Raw genomic sequence first — 6000 nt, 5'->3', positions numbered from 1 at the left:
GCATTTTTCAAGCTGCTTTCGTCCACTGATGCATACCTCAACATAGTGTGACAGTCCTTTTAAGCGAGCCGATCTGATGCGGGAAGCAAAACGTAGGATACACGCGTTATGACAATGAAGAAAAAAGAGCTAGTTTTCTTCTTCGATAATAAAGAAAAAAAAAATATAATTTTTTGTAAAGAAATATATGTATAATCGGAAGTTGAATAAGCAGGATCATTAAATACAGCTTAGATGTTAGAGTATTTAGTTCTTAACTTTTTTTTTCAACGTATTCATTTCTGCGATGATCAAAAGATAGCGGATCGTCCATGGCATCTGTTTTGCATGAAAAGCCGAGTAAATTGCGAAAAAAGTCGTTCCCATGATTTCATCGCTTGCGTAAAATGCAGATTTTTCTCCTGTAAGTGAATAGACATTTGCGTTCGTGAGTTAATGCAATTATGGGCTACTTTATAAGAGATCGGTGCATTGCGTCTATCAAAGAACGAAGAAACGCGGTAAGAATCAATTATAATATAGCGTTTAATAAAGTAGTTACGGAGTTTTCATCGATGCTTATCTCTGTTTATTGATTACTGATCGATAGTGGTAATAACATTTCATTATCTCAATAAACTTTTTCCATACTTGCCTTTTATTATTTCGCGTTTCCATGAGAGATACGCGTAATATTAAATTTAAATATAAATTGATAGAAGCAGCTGATCGCGAGATTATAAGTTATTACACTCCTTTGTATTCAACGATGAGAAAAACCTAACCGCAGTTAAGCTTTCATTGTCCGTTTGTTTAGTAAATTTTCGCATTTCTACGTATCGATTATTTCTGATCAGGTCACGCTCAGCGGAAGAAGAGTTACGAGATATTATTATGTGATCATCCTGTTATCGCATGGTGTGGCCGTCAATTGTACAGGCTCGCTCTTTGGAGGCTGCTTCTGACCTTCGAAACAATTACTTGCAATTAAAGTCGTGGCGTAAGGGCCGAATACACGATGCCTTAATTTCTATACAAACTTTCGACTCGAAAGTAGATATATATAAATTTAAAAGTGAAATTTTTATATTACTTGTAATTGAAAACGCAATTTCCTCCTTCCACTGATATATAATCAGGTAATTTCGGAAGAGTTCTGTTATTTGATATTGGCAAATATATGCCAAGTTTTATCATAATAACATGCGATAGAAAGTATCCTTAAAAATAATAAGAAGATAAACAGACATTTCACGCAGTCGGAATGTGATATTGCCTTGTAATCACCCGTCATCGTCTTTTAGTTATCACACTTATTACAGCTTAAAGACCCCCAAGTGCCTTCGAAGAGTTTAAATATGGTAACCGCGCTATTATTTCGCGGTAAATACCCGAGCTGTTTAGGTTCTAATAACTATATACGTGTATGAGGTAACATATTCAGTCCTCATACGAAATAAATTACGGTCAACGTAACTCCTGCTTAACTCCTGTCACGATAGAAATTATCGTCTCATTATTGAGAGGACGTGTAACGACGGCGGCCTCTCTCCGATTCGGACGAAAGAAAAATTACCTTCCTACCAACTCGTGCGTCTTCGGTAGACCACAAAAAGTGGTCGAAGAAGGCAGAAGACATCGAGAGCTCGCGTATGAAAAAGACATTAGAACGCTACCGGCATGCATGACTCTTCAGGTACCTCTTCGTTCTCTTTGATCCCACGACGAGCTTCTGGAAACTTCAAGGTCAATACGTTTCGTGTGCGGCACTGTAATTTAGCTTCCGACTAATGTCACTTCTTTACGAATTATTTTAGAATTTTGTATACATTGAATCGTGCAATAACGCTATTTGCATGAGGCCATATAAAAATGTCACATAAATTTTTGTGCCTTTTGCCTTTTCCATTAATGTAGATTAATTTCTAGTTCAACTTACGTTACCAGTTAAAAAAATTTTCCAATTCTAGGAAAAAAATGAAGAGTAAGTTGAACCGAGATTAAAATTAACCTACACTGGAAGCATTAATATGCCTCCTACTTGAGCTTCTGATTCGGAAGCAGTCAGTCTATCGAATCTGATGTGCGCATAGTAACGCGTGATAAGTAAGTTAGGAATCGAACAATCGCGATGAAATTTTACTTTTGAAGAGATAAAAATAATTATTGCGTAGAGTTGTATTGTAGATATAAGAATATAATGAAATTGAAAGCGGCCGCTACGGATTTCAAACGAAAGTGGCATTGCTTTCAGATGTTTACTGTTTAATAAACATTGAAAAGAGGTGTACAGACGGCGTGGCGCTCTACTTTTTACTGTTGTTCGGAATCAGAGAAAACGTTTTCCCTGTCGTTAAAATGATATGCGCGGTGCACAAGTAATAACGACCGGCTGTGGCCGGTAAGCAACGCTAATGGAATACGCTTAACTGTATAGTTACAAAGATCCGTTGACTTGACTCAATATAGACGATAAGCGAGTTCACCTTCGCGAATATTGTAGTGCCAGAAAAAAAGCATAGTTTGGTTTCACTGTATCATTAACCCCGTGAAATTTCCAATCACAATGTCTGACAATCCGAATGTCAGGCTCAATTTGGTAATAGAAACACTTATCGCGCAAAATAAATGGATGTAAAGGGCCAAAGGTGAACAAAATATCTTTTCCTTTATGACGAGTAATCTTATTTTTCACGCTTATTTTTTTAAATATTACATTCTGTCAAAAAAGCTATATGGAAAGAATAATTTTGCTGGAGTATTAAAAAAATTTAACCTATATTTATATATATAAATATAGATTTGAAAACATATTTTGTTCAACTATTAAAATAATTATGCGAAACGCTTCAAAAATTATTTAAACTATCGAAAATTTTTGCAGCATTACTCGTTATATTTGAGTTTCTTACATAATTATTTTGATGGTCCAATAAAGTTGTACTTCCATTATATCTATTATAATATTTAGTCTATTTTGTAAATATTGGTTTATTTAAGTGTATTTAAACAACCATTAACATAACAATCAAATGCGAATTTACATAGCACAATGATGTTCATTACTAAACATGTTTAAGAAAGAAGAAAAATTACTTGCTTTAATCAGATACTAATTCCATCGATCACACAATAAAGCCTTGGTAGAATGCATGAGAACTCTGTTTCTGTGCTGTATAAGAAAATTGCAATTTAGTAATTTAATTACTTAAAGCGCGTTACGGGAACATGAAAATCAACCATTGTTTGAGATTCACAGACTTTGTAGAAAATTCCAAGTTTACAAAGCATGAGTATCAATGAAAAGACATAATTTCAATTTTAGGTGATTTAGGATAACAAGGCATCCCAATTTTATTCTTCACACCTTAATCAATGTTTCCGCGTGACGGATAAAAGTGATCGGTAGTGGTGTGTTAAAATGTGTGATATATCTCGAAAAAAAAACGCGCTCGAAGGTCGTGAGGTAGCAGGTTTTCTCGCTCGTCAGCGCGGCCAGGTATAAGACGAAGGGATTCTGGGATTCATTAGCGTAATTAACAGGCCCTCATTAAGCGTATTATGGAATGTCTTTGCCAGCGGGTCCCGACATCGGCTAGCTTTCCGCAAACGGAATCACGCGTCAATTACATTCGAGTCGCGTGTTCCTCTTTCGACTCGCACATATTTCTTTATCAGTGCTTTTCACAGAAAATTTATATCGAAGAAGCCGAAAGGCTTGCCATATTTCGTTTCTATAATCAACGAACCCGTATAAATATGTTTTAATATTCGTTAATTAATGCAAGAAAAGTCACGATGTTTTTTGTACTTCTAATTTATTAGTAAATTATACAACTCTTTAAATATTCACGATTTTATGTGTCTGCTTATTGTAGAAAAATATATAAATTATAATTGCATATATAAATTCTGAAAGTAATTAATTAATATTAATTATGTAAATCGTAAAATTTAAAAAAATGGTTATAAAAGTTATTTATGATCGAATTAAAATCAACATAAATAATTACATAACGTTATATATTTTAAGTAAAATAATATCTGTTTTCCTTAAGCAAAGAAATTGTTTTCGATAATACTTCTTCATCACATGAGTAAGGCGCTTATGTAACAGCATTCCGTTGCATGCGGTTGAATGTTAACGATACATTATTCAAGGAATAAAAAATTATGACCTTTCCAGGACTTTAGCCACGAACACTTCATACACTACTTTGCGCGGCTTATTAATTAGAGTTTCTTGAATGATAAGATAAATCTATGCATACACGTGTATACATAAGCCGACATAAAATATTCTTGCTTATCTTCCTTAATATTCCACAATGTGCAATAACAACCGCGTTAATAAGTATGTATATACAATTACGCTTCCGTAACTCATGTAACATGTAGGATCATGAGTAAGTACAAATATCTATCTAGATTAAAATTTGCAAAAAAACACTATTATGATTTATTTTTATGCATGTCTGGAATGCTGAAGATAATTAAACATTTGAAGAGTGCAGAAGTATAGAAGAAATTATTTTAAGTAGTACGTTTACACATGTTTGTCCACGTTTGTACACATATTTATTTAAGATCTAGATCGCTTAATTTAAAAAGTAAGATTTTATTTTGATGCATATCGCTGTAATAAAATAAGTAATCATGCTATCATCTCCGATGCTTTTATTGATACCGTGGCAACTTTGCTTTGATCTCGTTAACGTTTACATTCGAGAATACTATCCCAGAGGGTCCGAATGTAAAACGAAGCACGCGACGTGTGCGCGCAACAAAGGCTTAAGGGCGCAACTTTCTTTGGGGTTGACGCGTGCCATTCGGCCCCTGAAATAGGAGGCGATGATAGGTTGAAACGGTGATCCGACACCATTCCTACGAATTATCAAACGACCATGAGGGTGGCTATTCCTTGGTCGTCAGCTTTTGATCTTACTTACGAACCCTTATGTTTACGTGTTAAAGTGACACGCGGTCGGTACCATCTGCTTGCGTAATGCGCGTGTTGCGGAATATAATGGCGGTTATCTTATCGAACTTGACTTTTGAAGAACAAAAATAAACTCGTTGGAAACCGTACGTAATAGATTCTGTCGAAAAAACTGAAAACATAAAAAACTAATAATATAACAATTCTACTTTCTTATAATTTTATAATTATGAGTCTAATTACCTTAATATAAATCATTACAGTTATATTATATTTGTCAATTTTTACATTAAATCCTATATTATTAAAAATATTCGTTTTTTCAGAAAACCTTTCAGTCAGCGAAAAATTATAATCACGTGGCCTTCCTGAAAAAACGTTTTTAAGAATCAGTACCATCTGAAGGAGTGAATATTCAAGGGTGGGGGATTAACGGACGGGTGTCGCCGCGAATATTTTATAAATTAATGTCAATGTGCCCAGCTGTATCCGATTACACCGGAAGTAGCGGGTACAATGAAACACGCGTGCGACTTGCAATCGGGAGCTCACAAGGAAAAGACACAAGAGGGGAAGAACAGACCGGGCGAAAAAATGCTTTTGACCATGCATGGATTTCCTCCCACATTGTAAAGTAACCCCGTGCACCCTCCGCTACAGGGCGGCTTTTTTACCGACAGTCTGCTCCGCGAGTTTTTTTTCTTGTTGCCCTCCCTTCTGGCGCGACCCCCTCGCGATTGTGTTCGAGGTACCGGGGGCGTGAACTCTGGCTGCCACGAGTAACCTCGAGGCGTTTTTCGCATTTGCGAGTACCGCTAAAGTTGAATCCTAAAAGGAACCGTTAAAGTTTATGCACAATCCACTGGAGGGAGTTGGCACGCTAGATCGTTTCTAACAAATATGCGCGTATATTTTAATAAATTTGATATAAAACATTTCATCAAATATTGCACTTTTATTCACATATCGAAATATGCCTTTATTATATTCAATTTAAATTTGTTTTTAAATAAAACTAATTAAGAGATTTATGCCCAATTTCTTCACCTCTAGACAACTTTATTCAAGAGATATCTCTCAGA

This window comes from Trachymyrmex cornetzi, unplaced genomic scaffold (genome assembly GCF_001594075.2).
Source record: "Trachymyrmex cornetzi isolate Tcor2-1 unplaced genomic scaffold, Tcor1.1 scaffold1836, whole genome shotgun sequence".
Classification (NCBI taxonomy): Eukaryota; Metazoa; Arthropoda; class Insecta; order Hymenoptera; family Formicidae; genus Trachymyrmex; species Trachymyrmex cornetzi.
Note: the sequence above shows the minus strand (reverse complement) of the source record.